We start from the raw sequence: 24,104 nt of genomic DNA, 5'->3' as shown, positions 1-24,104 counted from the left end.
TAACCTAAATTTAAAAAAACACGCCGCTTATTATAGCTTTAAATAGCTACCTGACTGCTTTGCTGCTTATCCCCAAACATCTAAAGTTCCATTCAAGTTATTTCAGAATAAAATGAATACAAGTGAGACAGACCTTTTATATATATATATATATATATATATATATATATATATACATATATATATATATATATATTTAAGCAATAGATCACGCCAGGCTGTGGTATGTGCTCATTATACCACTGTATACCACTGACCAAAACACAATGGCCAGAGGACCAGCATCCTTTCTTAACTGATAAACAAAATAATCTTTGAGTTCTACATGTTCTAGAAATGTTCATTAATTGACAGTCCTAATGTTTATTTTCTTGTCTTCTGATTCTTGAAGGGGAGATTTGGAGGTACCTGGTCAGGTCTTGGTCAGCCTTCAAATCCCAGATGTGGAGACTGCAGGGATACCTCACAGAGAAGACACTAAAGAGTCATCTCTCATTCATCGAGTGGACTCATTGGTTTGCGAATGACCACAAAGATGCTCCCATAGGCAGATTGCTGCATGGCATTCACCACTTATTCAAATTGTAGAGGTTGACGCAGTCTTCCTTGTGGTCACTTGCCATAACACTGTCATGTGTTTTATGAAAACACCATCAGTAACATTTAAATTGAGTTGATGTGGACGGCTCTTTTTTTTGTCAGATTTCTTCAGTGTTCAGTGCCTGTTTGTGAGATATGCATTGTTTGGATAAGCCTTTGATTTTGTTTAATTTTAATATGTCTTTCATCAACAGTGGTTTGGGGTTTTATAACAACAATTAAAGTGCTTAACTACTGGTGAACGATGTTGCAGAACATATATGGTTTGTGTTGATTGCATGGTAAAGGGATTAACCAGTTACAACTTATATGGTAAGAGCCTGGTAATACGATGGAAACAAACGAGGCTTCCTTTTACAGTACAGTTTCAGCTTACTTACTGGGTAAATTGTCGTGTTTTACTTGGTAACGTCGCAGAACGTACATGGTACAAGTTTGTGTTGACTGCATGGAAAAGGGAATAATGTATTACAAATTATATGGTAAGAACCTGGTAATACCATGGAAACAAACGAGGCTTCCTTTTACAGTACAGTTTCAGCTTAATTACTGGGTAAATTGTCGTGTTTTACTTGGTAACGTCGCAGAACGTACATGGTACAAGTTTGTGTTGACTGCATGGAAAAGGGAATAATGTATTACAAATTATGTGGTAAGAACCTGGTAATACCATGGAAACAAACAAGGCTTCCTTTTACAGTACAGTTTCAGCTTAATTACTGGGTAAATTGTCGTGTTTTACTTGGTAACGTCGCAGAACGTACATGGTACAAGTTTGTGTTGACTGCAAGGAAAAGGGAATAATGTATTACAAATTATGTGGTAAGAACCTGGTAATACCATGGAAACAAACGAGGCTTCCTTTTACAGTACAGTTTCAGCTTAATTACTGGGTAAATTGTCGTGTTTTACTTGGTAACGTCGCAGAACGTACATGGTACAAGTTTGTGTTGACTGCATGGAAAAGGGAATAATGTATTACAAATTACATGGTAAGAACCTGGTAATACCATGGAAACAAACGAGGCTTCCTTTTACAGTACAGTTTCAGCTTAATTACTGGGTAAATTGGTGTGTTTTACTTGGTAACGTCGCAGAACGTACATGGTACAAGTTTGTGTTGACTGCATGGATAATGGAATGTATCTATTATAAATTATATGGTAAGAAGTACCTGGTAATACCATGGAAACAAACGGCTTTGTACCCAGTATTTAAGAAGATGTACCATAACACTAGAGGAAAACTGTTCCTGCAGAGGTTGTTACCAGGTAAGTAATTCCATAGTGGTAAATCGAATAAACCCTTTCTAAATGGGTGTAGCTACGAATAATAACTACGAAAAAGTATTTTATTAGAAAGTACTATGCTAATAGATAGTACATCATTAAACTCCGGCTGTTAAGAACATAAACCTTGGATAATAAGTGTTTCTAAGAATTGGTTGCCCAATTTCCTAGGAAGTACACAATATCGGAGTTATTACTAACCCAAAACAGTTACAACTACACGCTACTTAGTTGAGTTGATGGGTAATAGTGGAGGTTTTTTTTAGTAATTCCTCTGTATTTACCGTCTTATTACCAGTGGTAATTACACAGTAATACACTATAATTTACTGGAAAATTCCTCTGTATTTACCTTCTTATTACCAGTGGTAATTACCCAGTAATACACTATGATTTACCATGTATTTGCCGGGTAACTACCTCTGTATTTACCTTCTTATTACCAGTGGTAATTACCCAGTAATACACTATGATTTACCATGTATGTACCGGGTAAATACCTAGTAATTAGGGGACTGTAAAAGGAAGGGTTACCGGTTAATTCACTTGAGGTGGTAAACAGTCTGGTTATGTTTTTAAACTTTATTCTCCTGCCAGAAGGACTATCTAGAAGGACTAGGCTACTTTATTTGAATATGTCCCTGAATATGATATAATACCAATATATATATATATTATATATATATATATTGGTACAACCACATAGGGTTTGAAAAACTCAAGACACCCTGAGTCCCTGATCTATCCGACCTACACATCAGCTCTGCTGCTCATCCCACAAGTGCATGTTCCTTTCAAATGGGGCAGCATATATATATATATATATATATATATATATATATATATATATATATATATATATAGCTTTATAAATAGATTTATTGCTGTGTTGAGTCATCAAGCAAACAAACAATCTTTGAAGTTGTCAGATGTTCTAAGCTAATGTCAAACTAATCCTCATCTACAACTGAAGACACACTAAATTATAAAATGTTTCATTCTTACGGTTGAAGTATGGCCACATGTTCTTCAAGCTTTTTGTTTTAACAATATTTAAACAGGGACATTTAAAGGCCCACCAGGCCAGCATCATAGTAATCTATATGGTATTGTGTTGAATTGTATTTTACAGCTGATATTGGCTATAATAACCTTTTATGACTATATGACATAAAAAATACATTGAATTGGCTTTGTGGAAGTGATGTTCAATGCTGGCATGGATGTCATGGATGAAGAAGAGTGTGCGACTGGTGTTGGTGATGTGCACGGCTGCGTCCACTGCTGCCTTAGCTTCTGGAAAAGATGATCCATTACATTTGTGAACTGGAAATTATGAGTGCGTTGTGTTCAAGTGGTTTTGTTGTCATATTGAAATGAAACATGGCGGACTCACAGATCCTTACCTGTTACTTGGGTAAAACAATTTGAGACTGCCTTAGTCATCTGCTACAGCAAGAAGAGGATTTATAATATTTTATAGATCATGAATAGTATTGTGGCGAATATCAAAAGCAGAGGCATGCTATATTCTTTCAGTGACTTTATTGAATCCCCTGAGTCACCGTAACCACAACTAAGCTCAACTGTCTTTTTAACTCCTCCCCTAACTTCCGCACCGCAAAGCATGATGGGAACACATCAACCAATAGCAGTCGTATAACAACACAACAAACATAACCCCGGCGCTACAATATTAAATTTTTTTGCTCTCCGCCATGTCGAAAAGGTCAAAGGTTATCTAATCTCGGCAGCTCGTTATCAGAATATTCTACGAGCTCTCCCGTGGAAATTACGACGGGAGGGGGTATTACGACGGGAGCCGACGCGTATATGGTATTATTTACCATAATTTCCATAGCACGTGAAGGCACCACACATCCTGGACCCACGGGAAAACTAAATGGCTAAGAGGTGTGGGCCTACCCCTCACAGGACAGGAGAACCGTTCACAGTCCAGCACACAGATGGTGGAACAAACAAATCCAAAATGTTTCCCCGCACACGGCACAGACACTGCATTAAAAGACAGTTCCAGGGGTACATGTTATGCATGCGTTTGGGAACCAGGGTCCCCGACAGCCAGGGGTTGAATTGAGTACTCAAGGTCGTATTTGGAGAAGTGCTTTTGGAAGCTTCTGCATGGACCTATTCAACATGCGGAAACACGATGGATGCCATTTTGGATTCACTCTGAGGCTACGTTTACACGATGACGGTCTGAACAGAAGACGCAAAGGTGGCGTCGCGCCTTCACTTTTTATTCCCTGTTTAGATGAGTGACGCAAAAGTGTGTGGATTTCGTTTGGGTATGCCTGTCAGGCGGCTAGGTGGTGCTGTGATACACCATCACACAACACCACCATGTCTAAGCGCATGCGTACAATCTTCCTTCTCTTATCTGCGCCGTCAAAACCAAAACATAATTACAGATCCTTCACTGTTCAGTAATACTATCTGTACTGTGCATATCCTGTACATTTCGTGGAAAGACTTCTGTAAGTTTATTAGAGTTGCCAGAGCAGCTTGGAAATAATCCAACATGTTTGTTTATTTCCCCCTACTGGTGCTGTATGTGACGTAAATGCGTATGCGACATGAGCAGATCTGAGCAGAGTTTTGCGTCTTGGCAGTGTAAACGGAAACGCTACGGCGGAGCGTATTCAAGCTTTCCACCCTGGAGGGGTGGAAAGCCATCTAAACGAAAGAAACTTCAGATAAAATATTTGGTCGTTTTTACCCGCAAGCGTCCTCATGTAAACAGGCCACGTTTATACGTAGCAGGGTATTTATAGAAACAAATATTTCCCCCCCTCCGTTTTCAAAAATAACATTGTGCACACAACATCGTTTTCAAAAAAGTTGTAGTTTACATCAAAACGCATAAATACGCCGTCGAGCGCCATTATAACTATGCCAAACCTATGGGCGGCAGTGTAGGGAGAAGGATAAAGCCATGCAAGCCAATCAGAATCCTCAGAATCAACAACAAAGAATAACACAAGCGTCTTCCTGTAACAAACAAACTGTAAACATAGGGCGCTCATATGACGTTAAGCATTTCCTGGCGCATAATGTGACGCTTCAGAACCTAAAACCCTGTTTCTCCCCGTTGACACGACAACACATAATTGGTGTTTTCAGAAATCTCAACTTTGGCCGGAGTTTTTAGAAATGATCGTTTTCTGTGATAAAAACTGTGTTTTCGTGTAAATGAGAGGCCAAACCGCGTGGAAATATCTGTGTTTTCCCTTCGTGTAAACGGGGCCTTAGTACCAATTGAATCCTGCAAGAACAAGACAATACAATTGTGGAATGTGTGTGGATTATGGCTGGTCTAAGCACTCACCTGGCCCAGGTCAGACTGATTGGACCCTGGTGCTAGATGGGGCTTCACAAGTGTTGTGAATTGACTAATCAATGCACACAGGTTGAACCAGCCATCGTCACACACACATTCAGGAAATCTCATTAGGGTCACTCACTCCTGCTCTGGGTGCCCCTGGGTCAATCAAAAAGATAAAAAAACATGTTATTTTATTCCACCACACACACATAGAAAGTAAAGGGATCACACCAGTACCTCTTACAAAAGGTCAAAGGAAAACTTTTGTTTTTCACTATTTGAAGTAGAAGTCTTACCCACGAACGGGTGACCAGCTCCTGATGTCAGCAGGGACAGGTCCAAACCCTGAAAGCTGAGTCAACCATTGATTCCAGAACTGCATGGCAAGTCCCTGGTTTTAAGAACATGCAACATTGATGTAATACGAGGGAACATTTAAAAATAACACACATGTTTCGCAGGCCACGCTTCAAACGCCCCATGAGGGCTTAGGTAGGTAGCGGATTTTGGCTTTACATCGATACATTCCAAATGAAGCAAGATTCTTTTAAAGTCATTTTTGGAAAAAGGAAGCATAGCAACCTTTCTCTATTGACACATCTGCAGGCGCGTCGTTAGACCTGGGCATTCGAGGCTATAGCCCCGGATCTTTTGGGAATAGCCCCGGATCCCTGTGCCGTAAAAAAAACATAATGCTGAAAATAGCCCCGTAGAGTTTACTTCTTTGTGATTGAATTACCAGCAGCCACAGATGCAACATTGTAGCGAGTGAAAACTGCAAAATTCTGCCGTGTCCATGTATGGGCAGATTTAGAATAATTTGTTGCAAAATTTTGCAAATTCAACGTCGGTATTCTTTCTTCTCTATGCATAGCGCATCTCGTCGATATTGCTGTTTCGTGCTGCTAGCCTTTTAGTGAGATCAGAGTGTTGAGAAGGACAGTACCAAAATATCTTTGGTAAGATGGATATAAGAAGAGAGACCCGCAGTGAATTCAACCCGGTCCACTTGACATCGGGTAGGTGCATGACAGTGGTACCGTAAAACTTCAATAGCCCGGGCTATTATTTGTTTTCTATGACTAAACTTTCGCTCAGCAACGATGGGAAATAGCCTGTCAAATGCATTATTTAAACCAGTATGAATATTACCGTAGGCCTACATGTTTACCAGGCAATTGAATAACGCCTGCACACACACACAGTTTACCCGGTTTCGCTTGACTCCGTCTTTACGGAGATACTCCGAAACCGGATAGATCGAAACCGTTTCGGCTTCGTGTGGACGGGGCCTGAAGCACCCAGGCTACTATGCGGCGAGCTGGGGCTCTCATGTTCTCCCCTGCGGTGTATTCCTTGTCCGCATCGCCTGCCATCCAGCTGTCATACGATTCATGCAGACTGGTTTTGAACGGCTGATTCCATGGATGTACTTTGCGTGTGCCGTGTTTTCCGGCCGATGTGGCGAAGCTGTATGGTTATGCTGTTGAGAGCTTAAATAAATGCACTATATAAGTTGACTATGAACAATTATTGAAGTTTAAAAAAAAATTCAGCAAATTTGACAACTGAAAAAAAAAATCTGACTTGTACATTAATGGGCAAATTTAGAATCATTAGGTGCAAAATGTTGCAAATTTGATTCTCTATGCAAATTGCAAAGCACATCATGTCGATATTGCTGTTTAGTGCTCTAGTTTGCACAGATTCAGGAGACCCGCAGTGAATTCAACCCGGTCCACTTGACATCTAGGCGCATGAGTGTTTATTTGGCTACAGGCTTTTCTAATGTCTCATTTTGGCTGCTGTTTGTGGTGCACTTTCCTATCCTTAACGTAAACATTAACCTATTCAGGCCTGCCCCGACGTGAGTCAGACATGACGATTTGTCTTTCCTTTACTTCTCAAACTACGTGACAATTGCATGTTCATCAGCCCGATTCTCAAATTTCCTCTGGGGAGAAACCCCCAAACCCCCGTTTTAAAAGGACTAACTTCTGGGCTACAGCCCCGGATGTTTTCAATTGCTAGCGACGCTCCTGCACATCTGTATGGAAAAGGAAATGCAATAAAATCGTTGTCTATATATATTACATGCATACGTACTTATCTTCAAAATCTACACATCAAAACATATATATTGACAAAAAACCAAACACTTCTTCACTCCTTAATAAAAAAGAATTCTTCCTCATGAATTTCTCCATTTATTTCTGCTATCAAAACAACTCGTAAGAACTAGTAAAAGTCATCCAATTCATTCACCTCATCCCCCCCACTCAAACAAAACACAAAACAATTAAAGGCCTTCACATAAACGTCACTTTATGAGGTTTTCTAACATTAATATGAGTTCCCCTAGCCTGCCTTTCATCCCCCAGTAGCTAGAAATGGCGTTAGGTGTAAAACGAGCGCTAGGTATCCACTCCACCTTTGAACAATGAAAGCTCCGACGCTCCGATTTTGAATTTGGCCCCATATGTCGTCATAAGGGGCCAAATTACCTCCCCTGTGTGTGTGTGTGAATACACACACTGTAGTGCAAGTGTTTGTATTTTTTTCTTTGTTATTTGGATAACCTTTCTGCTGTTGATGTTATGGCACCTAACATGTCGGGTTCTCTGACGTCTCTCCACAACGAGACTTGTAGTGGGCGTTATCTCAGCCATGGTTGAGAAGGAAATGGGGGAAAGGAACTTTGGCTTTGACTCCCTGAAGTACATGAACCGCGAGGAGAAAGGGATTGTTGCCCGCGATTGTCTCCCGCCGGAGCCCTGCCGCCCGCATGGAGGAGAAATAACTTTCTCCTCTATGTCGTGGTTCATGTACTTCAGGGAGTCAATCCAAAGAACCAGAGACGTCGGAGAACCCGACGCAGTCGTTTGGGATTCATAATATCATATGGGATTCATAATATCGTCCGTGGGACTGGCTCGTATTGACTGTAATTCTGCACCAAGGCTGAATTTCTTGAAAGTCTTTGAGTACTGTATTAGGGGACCACTAAAAGCTATATAAAAGCATTCATAAAGTAGTAGCCATGGGACCTTTAAACTACAAAAAAAATACAAACAACCTCAAGTTTCTCACATACTGAGGGCGGCCCGGAGGTCAGATAACAAGAGGAATCGCAGGTTGTGAAAGTATCTCTTTTGGACACTGCATGCTAGGCTTTCGTTTAAGGTAATTGTGTTTTCTAAGGTTATCCTGAACATCCACCTTGATACGTCGTCACGTTGCCAAGTCAAACTCTGAAAACACACGCACGTTTGGGGGAATGCAACGACGGAGCAATTGCTCTTGTTCTTATAGAAGCTTTGCTGCCCTCCAGTGATATTGTTAAGTAGGGCCTACTGCATATTGTGTGGAACTAGAAAATGCATTTCCTGCAGAAAATGCGGTGAGTGCTGTAGGACAAAGTGAGGTTGAAAATATTTTTTAATAAAGCCACATGGCTTAAATCAAGTGAAGGGATTTGAGCAAAAGTTCAAAAGTCTAAATGGAGTAAACAATGTTAACATGCTCACCATTTAAGAAAAAGTAAATGGTTGGAATCAAATAAAGTGACAGCTGAATGAAAAAGGCAAAGCATTGCTAAAAATGCAGAAATGTAAAAGGTCAAATGTATTTCCCTGTGTGTGTGTGTGTGTGTGTGTGTGTGTGTGTGTGTGTGTGTGTGTGTGTGTGTGTGTGTGTGTGTGTGTGTGTGTGTGTGTGTGTGTGTGTGTGTGTGTGTGTGTGTGAGAGCAAGGAGCAGAAAAAGTTGACATGGGTGCTAATTTTCAGTAAAAAAAAAATGCTGGCATTACTTTATCAGCTGAGGGCATATTCATTGCCATAACAACGTGAGCTAATCAACAAGTACAACATGTTCTAATGCTATGAGACTAGATACTACTGATAAAAGGTGTCAGGCGCGAGCGGCAGACGGGACTTAGTGTCTTATTTATTTATTTATTTTATTAAGTTACTTATTTTATTTTAAATAAACATAATACCAAGGGTCAGAAGTTTTACAAGAATTATGATCTTACAAAGTCATGACAGAGGGACTTGGTGTCTTTATTCATGCTTGAAAGATGAACATATATTATTATTTTTTTTGAAAGGGAATAAGCTGATGAAGCTGACAAGTGACCAATGTTTACTGTTTAAAAATATTTTTCATTAAATGCAAACCCCAGTTAATCATTTGCTCTTGTTTCTCTGTTTTGAGATTCACACAGACTTAGCAGTCTTGTTTAAATGTTACAAATTGAGTTAATAAACTGAACTTGGAAATTGTTTTAAGTTGTTGCAGATGTTATCTCCGCTAATTGTATTAATCTAAATAAATAAATATTAGCAGGTTATCAATAGTAGGCTATTTCAATTCAGGCAGGGCGCGAAAAGGGTGGTGGGAATTACAGAAAATAATTCAGAACCACTGGTCTAGAACATGTGGTACTTGTTGATTAGCTCACGTTGTTAGGGCAATGAAAACGCCCGCAGCTGATAAAATAATGCCAGTGTTTTTTTTTACTGAAAATTAGCACCCTTTTTTTTTGCATCAGAACCAGATTTTTTTGCATCAGAAGTTTTATAAAAAGGTATTGGTCCCTGAAAGTGAGACAACATAGTTTAGTGCTCCCGAAATAGTGGTATGTTTTTCATATTATTAATCTAGTACATGTTGTACCAATGTGTTTCAGTAACTGTGTGAATAAAATATGAAAATATGGTCATTTTTAAGGGAAACTTACACAAAGGAAATTAAATATACCTCAAATTTGTTATTACAGTTCATATCCATCGATTATTCCTTCATCCAAACAGTCTTTTTTCCTTTCATCACTTTATTGGTTCAGAACTGCATTATTTAGCTGACACTGCCTGCTATTGGCTTAGACATACAACAGCATAGTAACTAAGAAAATAAAGGTTGTGGAATAAAATAATCTTGGACAGGACTTTATATACTTCGTATACCCGTGTGGCTTCCTGTGGTTAAGCCCCCCCAAAAGTCAGAACCTAGAATCGCCCCTGGTTACGTGACTTACGTCTTAAACAGCTTGAAGTAGGCCTGCAGAGGACGGCTCTGCCGTCCTCCCATTGACTCCCATGTTAAAAAAAAGATAATATTTTAAAAGTAGAATATCTTAAAGTGTAAAATATTTTAAAAATCTGAAAAGAAGCGAGTGATTCCAAGATATTCTCTAGTAGTCTCTAGGTGAAAAATGGAGGAGATAGGTCCCAACGTTTGTAGAGAGTAAGAAAGAAAGAAACTTATGAAGAACAATGGTTGAGCGCTGCATGCATTAAAGTAGTCAAATGTTTTTTTATGTTAGGGGTCGGACTGTTGCCTGAACAGTGTAGTAGCACTTAACAATATGGGCATTGGAAATGGAAATGATTTAAAATAAAACCGAACCCCTGACCCTGCCTAAGGTTTATTTCATGTGAGGTTGATGACACCGATGCAAAAGGACAGGGGTCTCATTATAACCGTTGCGTACGCACAAAACGGGGCTGAAATTGGCGGACGTGACTTTCCACGCCAAGGATGTGATCTATGAAAAGCCAACTTGACGGGAAAATGTGCGCAGCCCTAAGCAAACTCTGACACATGAGTACGCATGGTTTGGAGGAAAATGAGAATTTGCGACACAGATGGTGTGGTGGTGAACTGAAGTCAGACCGAAGAATTGTAGAGTGAGAAGAACGATTATGTTTTATCATCGCCCTTCATAAATTTAATATCAACCCGTGTCATGCGTTAAATCTATGTAATCAGAATAATTTAAGTCAACTGCGTAATTTCTCAGTTATAACTCCAGAAACATCTCCTTAGAATAGACATCTGTCCAAAATGTGACAATAACATAATATTTTTATGTGACACTGTAAACACATAATCAAATGTCAATTAAATCTCAAGTGTGGAAAACCAAGCCACACTCCTCATCACAATCGTTGTCCGTTACTCTTGATGCTTTTCATGACAAATCAGGCATTAAAAAGGGGTTATGTTCAAGAACATGTTACGTGGGTGATTACAAACTGATTATCCAAGGTGTTCTCGGTCAGTCTTATTACCGTAACCCTATAAATGCAGAGGTGAGCGCCGTGGTAATGCTGCACTATATGGCACTTCTGGTGGATCATCCAAATGACAGGATTCGGAGGGAGAGGGTCTTTAGGGACCATAACGATTTATTGGTAGGCTACATAAAAATATGTAAATTTATGTCAGACCATTTCTTTTTTAATTCTGGGACTGTGCGCTCCTTGCTACTGACAGAATTCACTGCTGCAGCAACATGTTGCCACTCACTCTGCTTTTTGTTGTTGGCGATCCCAATCCCGTGACCGCCGAACAAAACTACTTTTCGGGCCTCCATCTCACCCACAAGTGTCTCCACTTCAACCTCCGTGAAATTTCGCTTTTTTGCTTTTCTCAGTACTTCTGCCATTGTTTCCGACAAGACATAATACTTGCATCGGAGTCTGTTTTATATGCAGATCGAATTCATGAGGTCATTTGCATTGACCATTTATAAAAAGGTTTGTGTACAGGGCGGAACGTGAAGCTGATTCAGCTGCGCACACTTGTAGGCAGTCTGTGATTTATAAAGAAAAGATTGCGTACGGTGTGCGTACGCAGGGTTAAATAAAATTATTGTTTTATTTACAGTATGCCCTTTAAAAAGTGATGGATGCACCCTTTGACTTCACTGTTGTAAGTTCCCTTGCTTATTCAAAGCTATCTAAAAAGTTATTCTATATTGAGGCTGATTTTTTTAGACTGATATGCCGGCATTGAGAAAATGGTGGTGTATCATGCTGATCGGAAATTTTGACCTTGGAAGGTAAGGCCAAATTATATTCACCTTTGTTTGACTAAGAAATGGTTACACATTAGTGTCTCTATTGTATTTGTAGTGTATTAATTTCGCTTTCTTCCTTTAATTCTTAATATTTGAGCCATGGCAAACTCTTTGCCCACTGGACCGACGCATCTAAGGCTCTTCTTCGGGGTGAGGTGCCACCAGTTTTTAAACTGAAGAAGAGAAGGCGAGATGACATTCATGAGGTACGTTTTTATTTATATTTTTTTAATGCTGTTAATGTTAAGTTGTATTTGTTTGTTCATTTTTTGTTCATTTACTCCTACAACAATCTTTAATTTCCATGATTCTTCCACCGTTGTGATAACAGTCATGATGATAATCTTTTGTAAAGAATGTGCCATCCTCCTAGGTGTGATGGTCTTTCATTATTTTAAGTATTTAAAGAGGACAAAATTATTCTGGTGTTCAACTCACTCAGTGTTCAACAGTTTCAGGTCCTCCTCTCTGTAGACAGACTTACCCCCTCCAGTTACAGTATGTGTCCCACCACAGTGGTGTTGTTGTCTAATTTGATGTGTTATTATCTGGATGGGCTGGGTGTAGAACCTTACAGTTCCAAGTCCTGGTTTAAGTAACTAACTGGTTGCAAAAATAATATAATTGAATATAAAATGATTCCAACTTGGTGGTATTTCATTTTCCATTAAACAGGGGCCACTTGACAACATCGTGGCTGGAGTTGCCTGGCTGCGTCAGAATGCAGGTTTGCTCAGGGGGAAGGTGGTCGAGCCCTCGTTTCAGAATATGGACGCAACAGAACAGCAGGAGCTCCTAGAAAGTATACGTTTTTCAAATGATGAAGAAGAAAAGTATCCCCTGCTCTTCACCTTTTGATTTTCAGGAAGGCATGGAGGCCTTCCTTAACATGGCAGCTGAGGAGGATCTTGGAGTCAACGCCATGTTCTTGGGTCGCTGGGTGGATACTCATTGACATTGCTGTGTGTGTGTGTGTGTGTGTGTGTGTGTGTGTGTGTGTGTGTGTGTGTGTGTGTGTGTGTGTGTGTGTGTGTGTGTGTGTGTGTGTGTGTGTGTGTGTGTGTGTGTGTGTTGGGGTTCTGAGTTCAGTTATCTGTGTTCTGAATAAAGTGTTAAAACGTTTACAATGTATTGATTTTTTTATGAGTTTACTTGCGTAAACACATTACTTAACGCCCGTTCATTTATGTAAACACATTACGTGACGCCCGATTTTTATTTTATTTTCCGATTTTAATTTTTTATTTTCCGATTTCCGGTGTGCTGGTGGATGTTTCTGTGCGTGGATGTCTGCAGCGGAAGTGCGTGTGGGTGGATGTCTGGACGAGCGTGTGGGTGGATGTCTGCAGCCATACTCTTGGAGAGTTTCGTGTCTTGGCAGTGTAGACGGAAACGCTACGGCGGAGCGTATTCAAGTATTCCACTCTGGAGGGTGGTTTCAGATTTTTCGTTTTTAAGCCCCAAAAACGCTGTCACCGTCTAAACGAAAGGCACTTCCGATAAAATATTTGGTATTTTTTCCCCTGCGAGCGTCCTCGTGTAAATGGGGCCTTAGGGTGCTGGCATGTGGTCAGACCAAACCAGAGGCGTCGTCAGCCCCTTTTTACTGGGGCACGTGCCCCAGTAAAAGTCTCCAGTGCCCCAGTAAAATTCCATTGATCATTATTAAATTCATCTGCAGAAGCGCCGCTCTCGCTATGGAATCGGCAGGATTCATCAAGTGCATCTCCTGCTGCCTCGGGAGTCTTCAGTCGAGCCTGCCTCTTACCAGCCAATCAAAAAACGAAAGGTGCTACATAAAAGCCAATCAGAAAATAGCCCTATTGTATCTGGGTAAGATTTAACGCAACAACCAATGAAAAAAATCAGTTATTTACGGATTCGTCCACGTGACTCTTCTGAAAGTGTGTAAAGTATGACCAAGTGTTTCTTTCTGTTCAATAGTCTAGATAGAACTTTATCAATCCCCTGTAGGAGAAATTTGTTAATAAAACAATAATGGTAAAAAAAATAAGGAATCTCCCACTTCCGGCTTCCATGAAAGAGAACCATACTAATTCACACAATAGCGTTGATGCAAATCTAGCATTAAAGGTTAATTTAAGGAAGTTCTCTCCAGTCACGCTGAAACTAGTTTGCTAGTAGTAGCGCTTTAATTTGCAGTGTAAGAGAATTCTGGGAAATCTGAATGCTGACAAAATTCTCAGAATTCTGACACTGCAATTTATTTGCACGCTACGACTAGTGAACTACTTTAAAAAAAAACTTGACACTGCGACCAGGCGACAAATGACTGGTGAGAACCTTCTTAAATGAACCTTTAATGCTGGATTTAATTATCAGAATTCGGATTTTATCCAAGTATTCTGACTTTATTATCAGAATGCTGAATTTTATCTCACAATTCAGAGTTTATTAGCCTATTCGATTTCTGAATTAAAATTCTTGTGATGAATAATCTACATTTGTACAGTCGATGTGCAGCACTTTAATTCCCGTCAACTTTGTTTTCTAACACCAGCATTTCCACAACTATGCTCATGTTCGTGACTGCTATACAAAACCATTTATAGTGCATCTATTTTTCTGCTGGGTAGTGATAGTCGCCCTAAATGCAGCTTTAATTTGGGCTCTGATTCTGAATAAATGCCGCTGCTGAACTGTGAGAATAAATAAAGGGAACTGAAATCTAAAGAAGACAGGTGGTTTTGATGTACCGTGAATTCCAGCTGAAAGTGGAACATTGCTGCCATCAGGGGAAATGTAAGTAGCTTTCAATTCCTCTTTTTTTGTTGATCATGTTTCGTTGGAAACCACGGGAGCTGGAAAAAGCCCAGAGTAAGTCATCTCCTTTTTTAATGTTACAACAAATTCACAACTTGTTTGACACAAACAATGACAACTTGATTGCTGTTAAAGAATGTTGCCCACATAATTAGCACCAGTTTTTCAATACTGAGCGTCTGTAGCCTGTAGTTTTATAGCACACACACACACACACACACACACACACACACACACACACACACACACACACACACACACACACACACACACACACACACACACACACACACACACCATGCGTGCACGCACACACGCGGAAAATGAATAATGAATGAAAAATTGTCTGTCTTCAAAACTTGAGGAAGTTTTAGACAAAAACTTCCTTAACACAAAAAAGGAAATTATGGATATACAGGGTGTTTTTAACATACTGGATCCAACAATGATCCCAACATTGACACAGATAATTCAGATCATTGCACTCACAATTCCTGTAAACAGTTGTAGTTGTGAGCGATCTTTCAGTGTGTCGAGAAGGCTCCACACCTGGCTTAGGTCAACCATGGGGCAAGGAAGGCTTCACCAACTTTCTCTTTTGTCCATTGAAAAGGAGCAACTATGCAAAGTGAGTCAAAGCCACGTTATTGACCGCTTTGCCACCATGAAGGCGTGGCGATACAGCTTAATAGTGAAAAAATAATCATTTAAAAAGGCTCTATGCAGTAGTGTATGGCCTTATTTAGTTTAATTTAAGAGCTTTGATGGTTCTATAACATTTTCCAGGTTGATTGGTGGCAATGAGCCACCTCACCTTAAGTCAGAAATTCTATTAGTTTTAAACCTTGTTTCTTGCCTTTTTAGTACATGTCGTTCTGGCAAAATTATGCTGTTTCCACACAGCTTCTAAATAAATATAGATGTGTAGACTTCTCCTGATAAAGAGGTGAAGGTCATAAAGAGACTTTATGTTTATTTGTCAGTTACCTTATTTGTAAATCTTTGAGATGTGTATGTGTTTAAATAAATATAATTGTACGGTACTCATGAATCCATCTTTGCGTCTTTACCTTTACCAGTGCTTTAATATAGCCTACAGTATGACAGTGACAACAATTTTGAAGCTCGTACATACCCTTCTGTATCCATCTATTTCATATTGTGCACACGTAAAAAAAAAAAATGTTGGCAGTTGGGGGCCTGTGCCCCAGTAAAACTCTAGGTCTAGCAACGCCCCTGCATGTACATCAAGCACTTAGTTTTATCATGTTTATTCTTTTTTACACAGATCATGTTTATTCTTTTTTATAACATGAAATTGTTATATTATGCCCCCTCCCTGTTTTCAATGGAGTTGTCCCATGGACCTTTTAAAGAATTGTCCGAGCCAATGTCCGAGTAAAGTTGAGGCTGGAATGTCATTGGCTCATCTGCGTTCAAAGGGCGGAGCTTAGAGACAGGTCAATTAAATCAATAGCTAGAACGACGGTTCCTTCCTTCTCACTGTGTAAAACATTCCATGTAAAATCATAAAGTGATTCTATCCCATCCCAGTATTTACTTGTGGAAAAAAGTTCCGGGAAATGTATCTGGATACCAGCAGGGAACTGACTATTTCTGTTTCAAGAAACATAGCCCAGAAAACTGTTTTCAGATTTAGTATGAAAAATGATGAGATACAAATCATTATGAAAGCAGTAAAGTGTTATTTTTTTAAAAATATAAAATGAATAAAATGATTTGCCTGCAGTGCCATCCTTACTGTGGGTGCGATTATGACTCCCGAGTCATTTCACAGGAAGTTGGGGGTTAGGGGATTTTTCGTTTTTTGCTGTTCCTCCAGTCTCTAACCGACAGACAAGCAACATCAGAGCCTGAACTAATTAGTGTTTTGTTTTAGTCAACAAAAGCATTATGATGTAATTTTCTTCTTTAATCTCTTGCTGTTGACGAAGGGAATGATAATAGCGTTTGTCTAACTTGACAGTCTGTTTTGTGCATCCTTACCCATTTGCTGTTTGTTTTGGTCTTCAGTGGAAAATACTTAGGAATGTCTGTAAGGTATTTCAAAATGGGTCCTGTGAGATACATATGATGGAATGCTATAATGCGTGTGTGTGTGTGTGTGTGTTTGTTTTGAGGAATTCCTTGTTAATGCTATTTAACAATAGTCTCACAAGCACAAATAAACACACACACACACACACACACAAACAGTAAAAAGCACGTCTACACACAGCATGTGTACAGACAGCACGTCTACAGACAGCATGTCCCGGCCTGCTTTAACTCCAGGTATGGAGTTAAGATGAACCGACATTAATTCATCACAGCAAATGACATATTGTCATGATGAAAATCCAAAGGCACACAATGAAATACTTCTGAAGTTCGTATGCAGACTTAGCAGGAATGGGAAGTCATCTTGCTGCTCTACTCTTGCCCAACAAGTAGGTATATAAAACACTAGAACCAGTATTATATAAATAACACTAATACGATTATAATGTGATGTTATATTGACTTATTTTATGTTTTAAAATTGCTATGTTTTGTAAGTGTCTTTAAATGCACTGTATAAAGAAATGCATTATTTTGACCTGCCGGGAGAGACCCAAGATTGAAACCTCTAAATGATGAAATATTTCGACATTGCATAATATTGGGTGAACTGGACCTGAGTCAGAGCCCTGACATAGGTTATGCAACATAAGTTATAACTTTTATCAAGTAATAAAGGTTAATTCATTAATAAGAATTAACTAACAGTTGAATAACAGTTAACTCATACTGTTCCTCATTACTCTCATGTTAACTTTGGTATTAATTGGTATATTAATTATTAGGGTTAAGTTTAATCCGAAACCACATATCCTAAACCTTAATGCTATATAATAATGCTTATTAATAAATTAACTGATGTTAATTAATGGTTCATTATTGTATCCATATGTTAAACTGTTACTAACCAAACCTTTCAAAGGAGTCTTCTGAACAAGGAGTGGGAGCACAACACCTTTTTCCTCCAACATTCCACAGGAGTTTTGTGGACAAATGATCAGTTGTGAGTGGTGGTTAACATCTCTGACCACCACCCATCAGTTAAGGGTTTTCTTGTAGAGAATGGGTACAAATGTACCTATATCATGAATAGACAAAACAATTTGGTTTCTATTTAGATTTCTTTCCGATGTAATCGTCTTTTATGCATCACTTCCTTTTGCTCTGTCCCAACAGCTGTGTCTCTTGGTCACTCACATCAGATGTGTCTCTCGGTCACTCACATCAGCTGTGTCTATGGGTCTGTCACATCACATGTGTCATCCTAGAATGTCATCTGGTGTGCATATGATGGGGGAACGCACCTCAGTGAATGAAAATGAACATGTCAATGTTTAACAACTGAGGAGTTTGTGTCCCCTAATGTTTGACATTTTCTACTGTATGGTTTTATTCATCATTTCATAATTTGTTGATTAAAAGTCAACACTAAACCTTTACCTTGCAGACAGGAACAATCCCTTGAGAAACAGCGTAATCCAATTCTAAAATATACTATATAATACGTCCATGTGTATGTGGGTGATTTTGTTTTACAAATCTGCTGGGAAACGGCTTATTAAATCGACTTCCTACCTTAGCTATCTTGTAAGCAGTTTTTGGTCGGAAATCGCATGTCCCCTCAAACCACAATCCCAGACTGAAGTTCTAAGGAAAAATTAAAATAAATAAATAAATTGCTCCAGGAGGAAGTGGTTCTAGGTGGTTTTACACATGATTCACTAGGGCCAGTTGAGGCAGAAAAAAAGAAAAGACAAAATGCTTTAAATACCCCTCACAGAGGCTCTATTCCCATCACTGGTCTGGACAACACAGAGTCAACATGACAATGACTGCCCTCCTGCTCCTGGTGATGATCGCTCACTGCATCGCTGTGCCTATCCCCGGCGACGAGACGGACGAGAGGCTACAAGCAGAGGTAACACACCAACCCTAAGGCGTTGTATTTTGCCGCATTATTTTGCAGTACATTTTTATTTTACCTTTGTCATTTCATGATTGCTATTGCTAAAAAGGTTATTCTCACTTGGAACTCACCTATTCAAGTGTTTATGTGTAATATTATTAATGTGATGGCAATTTTTCCACACATCTTTGCAGAACACATGTTGCAACTTCCCTTCTTGTTTAAGAATGGCCTCACTTCTTTTAAATGTACAGAAATTACTCGGCCGTTTCTACAATCCCCCCTCTCGTCGCCCCGTTCGTCTGCTTGGAGCAAGGAAATCTTCAGACGTTCTGCTGACCAAACTAAAGGAGATGCAGGCTTCCTTCAACTTAACGGTAAAAGTCTGTTCTGTTACACTATGACTGTCTAGCATCTGTCATTTGCCAGTTATTGAATGAATCTGTTCTCTTCCCATTCACAGGTACCTTGTATTTATTCGGTTTATTAGGTTTGAGTACAGCTACAGGTCAAGGAAGGTCATTTCTATTGTTAGAGCCAACTCCATTCTCAACTGCTGACAACGTTAAGAGAATCTCCCTGCCTTCTTGAGAAACCATTTGTTAAATGCAAAAATATGATATACAATAGTTGAAAGGGGGGATATTTTTAATTTGATTGTTTTTTTGTGCTGGACACTTATAATGTCAATGTTGTCAGACACAGAATTCTGGTCAATTCTACGACTGCTGAATGCTTTTTAGCTATTTATTTCTTTCAGATCTTTTAAAATGTTTTAATATATATATCTATATATATCTATATAGATACATATATCTGTCTATATATATATATAATAATAATAATTATAATAATAATCTTTATTTATAAAGCGCTTTTCTAAACAGAGTTACAAAGTGCTTTGCAGAAAAAAGAATATACCCCTATATATATACCCTGCTGTGACATTCGTGCTAAGGAAGATTGTTTTTAATATGTATGTTTCCTGGAAAAAGGTAACACAAAATAAAGGTACAAAACAAATGATGTGTGCTTTGTATAAATTAGTTAGAAAATAGAAACAAGAACTTAGTACTTTAAAAACACTTTTTAGGCAATCTTGAATATTGTGTTTGAATACATTATTCTGCAGTCATCAAGGTCGACAAATTATAAGGTTCTAAATAATCCTAGTGTTTGAGTGTGTTGTGCCAAGGAGTAAAATGTTAGACACGCACAACTCTTTCGATAGAATGTTTTTAATTTTCCAAAGACTGCCTCATTGGTTCCTGCCAGAACTGCCAATTCAGGGAAACAAAAATATATATTATATCTAACATGATAGCCTGTAATGATTATTTTGATCCTGAGGTAATGATGCGGGCGTTTGCTAAGATGTGTTACTTAATGTACCCCACTAGGTGGCAATCTTCTTAAGTATTTCAGATTGAGTCAGCAGAAACTCCATTTAGCCCACACTGTACCTCCACCTAAGAGATTGTAATTTTTTCTAATAAACATTGTTATGAGATACAATTGTTGACTCCACCTGGGGGAAAAGCATCTCAGTTTCTTACACACACACACAGACACAGACACACACACACACACACACACACACACACACACACACACACACACACACACACACACACACACACACACACACACACACACACACACACACACACACACACACACACACACACACACACACATACCACACACACATACACACACCTTCCAGCCTATTTACAAATACCATGCATGTTCATATAAAGTGCATCATATTGCAGTTTTGCGTATGTTTGGAATTAAATTTTGATTTGACAGTTTTACAAAGCAACATTGGATTTCATCACCTTGATCAAAAACTTTTAAGCAATACCAAACCTGGATTACAGTGCTCTAAATGGGACTAGCCTACAGATCAAAATGCAGCCTATGCCTATGCAATATGTAAAGAACAAAAGGTAGAACATTCAGTGGCGGTCTTTTAAACTTAAAAGTGTTATTATTTGATGAGACAGAAACAGCACAATAAAACAATATAAACATCCCCTTCAATTTCTATTTTATTATAATTTGTAACTTTTTTTATTCAGATCCAAACCAAGATTGATCTTATCCGTATTCAGAACCCATTTTCAAGATTTGATGAACATTTTAAAGAAAGGACAAATCTATGGGAAAATATCATCAATATCAATACATATTTTGATTCGATATAAATCCCAGTCAACAGCCTATCGGTCAAATTCATAGATCAAATATGTCAGAAAGAAAAAGATTTGCTTACAACTGAAATACCAAATGATAGAACAAGGTCGGTGCATCTGTGTATGAGGCTACCTATTGTACCATGCTCATACCGTGCCTTCGAGACTGAAATCCATTGACGTGGAGGTTGGCCTGAGGGCCTGCTCAGAGTTCTCTCAGTGGTCCTTAGAAGACCACTGAGAGAGTAAGGCCCCTACCCCCGTTTCCAAAGCATCCCCCTCCACAATAAACAGGAGGACTGGATCAGCCCTAGTTCATTGAGGGAGGCCTTTGCTCCCAGCGCTCATTGGAGTGAGATTTGCTAGAGGGGCAGCAATGCGTCTGTTGTCCAGGATAAACCTGCAATGGAAATTCGCAAAATCAAGAAACTGCCACAATTGATTTAGGTCTGATGGTGTTGGCCACCCGGTCAGGGCAGAAACCCAACAGGGTCCGTTTGAACTTGGGCTGGGTTGATAACGTACCACAAGAACGGACACACTGGGGACATAACACGCACATAAAACGAGTCTTCAACGAGTCTTTGTTGAAGCAGTTTGTTAATCCAAAAGGCATCCAAAAGGCATCTCCAAGTCGAGCATTGAACGCCATCTTCAACTCATTAACCTTCAGGACAAGAATGCGTTGGGAGGCATTGTACAGGTCCCCTTGTAAAGAAAGTGGAGCTCCATGGAGGGGCGACAGCAGAAATAATGAAGTGGCCCAGTTGACTTGTTTTTAACAGTAACATTGTTTAGACCATAAACATGCCCAATGCAGAGCCACAATGAACCTTATTTTACCCCACAAAGAGAAGTTTGTCCCCCTCCCGCGAAGGCCTTAAAGAACAAGAGAGCTCTTTGTGTTGGAGAAGAACAAGCACAGAGACCACCAGGTCTGAGCCTTCAGCTATCCGCACAATGCTGACAAACCTGACCAGCACTACAATAAATTCTGTATTCTTTGTTGTATACAATTATTATAACTATTGCTATTACTTCCACTACTGCTAATACTAGTAGATATACTGTAAATCAATAATATTGTTCATGGATGGACACAATCAATTATATTTATTATTGATACGATAATGATGGGGATAATGCTTAAAATAATAAAATCCCACAACCTTCTTGTTAAGATGGGTCAAGGATTACAACAAGAAATGTTCCCTGAAGTAGGTCAAGGCGTGGAGGCCGTGTGGGGGGGTGGGCGGGACCTGATGACAAACAGATGTTGGAAAAATTCAGGGTGGGCCCCTATCACAAGATACATCCCTTTCCCTGAAGGAAACAGAGGGACCGGGAGAGGTTGATGTGAGGCCCCTCTCTCTCTCTCTCTGCTGCAGCCCATACCCGGCCTGCGCGGTTGGGGTCGCTATGGGAGGAGGGCGCCGGGTGTGTGTATGGATAATTAACGTGAGTTGTTAGGGTGAATCACTCCAGCAGTCAGCCCTTCTAACCCTCGTCTGGGAATCCACCGTTGCATCATCCACAAGCTGACTTCAGGCAACTTCTCCCTTGTTCAAGATAATTTGGAGCATTTATCGTTTAAAAGGGATTACTTTAACTTCCTCTCAACACAACCACAGACACATATCACTGTAGGGTGAATCAGTGGCAGTGTCCCTGGGGCAGATGTGTGTGTTTTTTTTGTATGCGTGTACCTGTGAGCAGGCATTTTCCATGTGTGCATGCGTACGTGTGTGTGTGAGTTCTGTCCCAGTGTTACCTCCTGATTACCAGTATACTTTCACCAGCTGGCCAGCATGCTGCCGCATGAAGCAGAGTCCACCCACGGACCAGGAGCATGTCCTGGCATGCCCTGGTGGTGCAGCACTCAAAATAAGAGGAAACACACAAATCGGTGGTTTGTGTGTTTCTGTGTGTGTGTGTGTGTGTGTGTGTGTGTGTGTGTGTGTGTGTGTGTGTGTGTGTGTGTGTGTGTGTGTGTGTGTGTGTGTGTGTGTGTGTGTGTGTGTGTGTGTGTGTGTGTGTGTGTGTGCGTGTGATAATAGGTAGAGGAATATAAACTAGGGTAGAAACAGAAAGGATAGAAATGATATCCCTTCATCTCCATAGCAATTATATTCTCTTATATCAGAGACCAGAACAGAGTACAACAGGATGTAAAATAACAGAATACAATGGATGGGTGAAAAAATATGGTTTGTTTTATGGCTGTTTGAATTTCCATGGTGTCCAGCTCTCTGTGGTCAAACAGTGAGACAAAAAGCCCCAGAGATGGGTCGACAGTGTTATGGAAGTCATGCTCACCAAGGAGACCTGCTGACTCATGTTACCATGCACACACTTTTTGAACCAATCATACACAGAAATAAAAGAAATAAAATCATAGTGTCGAAGCGCAGGAATATTTGGGAGATTTTGTACGCCCTCCTCTATTATGTGATGTCCTTTTCAACTGTAACTTTTAGCAATGGGAAGTAAGTTAAGTACATTAATGGCACTACTATACCAAACGGCTCATGTGGGTCCAAAATAAGGATAGCCAATTCATTTGAGAAGCCTTTTGTTAATATTTGTTGAAAATCTCTTGACATCCATCCAGCAGTCAGTAAATCAAATGCCTTGACAAAAGAAGAAGAACTGGTATCGGTGGCTGCTGCAGGCCTGTATTGTAAAATCGGCCGAAACAAGTTATTGGATGGCATAACTGTCTGTCAAAGCTACCTGCCCGCACTCTGCACATGACCAGGGTCTTCAACAAGAGGTACAATGTGACTTTTGTTTAACTAGAAAAGGGTCATCTGTGCCATGGCAAGAACCAGACAAAAGGAAACAAAGAAAGAAAGAAGAAACTAAGAAAGAGAGAAAGAGAGAAAGAAAGAAAGAAAGAAAGAAAGAAAGAAAGAAAGAAAGAAAGAAAGAAAGAAAGAAAGAAAGAAAGAAAGAAAGAAAGAAAGAAAGAAAGAAAGAAAGAAAGAAAGAAAGACAGTAAGAAAGATAGAAAGAAAGAAAGAAAATAGATATATTGCATTATGTAATCTTATT

At 39.5% G+C, this 24,104-nt stretch overlaps 2 long non-coding RNA genes across 3 annotated transcripts; both read left to right on the top strand.

The window, feature by feature from the left end:
* The first annotated feature begins 11,922 nt into the window (after nucleotides 1-11,922).
* LOC115528756 (uncharacterized) lies at nucleotides 11,923-13,096 on the top strand. Its single transcript, XR_003973365.1, has 3 exons — nucleotides 11,923-11,953; nucleotides 12,199-12,307; nucleotides 12,777-13,096. It is a non-coding gene; the product is annotated as an uncharacterized LOC115528756 (long non-coding RNA).
* A 4,224-nt stretch (nucleotides 13,097-17,320) lies between these two features.
* On the top strand, nucleotides 17,321-20,379 carry LOC115528746 (uncharacterized). 2 transcript variants are annotated; one of them, XR_003973362.1, is made up of 4 exons: nucleotides 17,321-17,335; nucleotides 18,727-18,864; nucleotides 19,107-19,229; nucleotides 19,316-20,379. It is a non-coding gene; the product is annotated as an uncharacterized LOC115528746 (long non-coding RNA). The 2 variants fall into 2 exon arrangements; XR_003973361.1 differs by lacking the exon at nucleotides 17,321-17,335 and having other exon boundaries at nucleotides 18,725-18,864.
* The last annotated feature ends 3,725 nt before the right edge of the window (nucleotides 20,380-24,104 follow it).

The sequence above is a fragment of the Gadus morhua genome, chromosome 16, assembly GCF_902167405.1.
Source record: "Gadus morhua chromosome 16, gadMor3.0, whole genome shotgun sequence".
Taxonomy (NCBI): domain Eukaryota; kingdom Metazoa; phylum Chordata; class Actinopteri; order Gadiformes; family Gadidae; genus Gadus; species Gadus morhua.
This window is presented reverse-complemented; position numbering and strand designations above follow the sequence as displayed.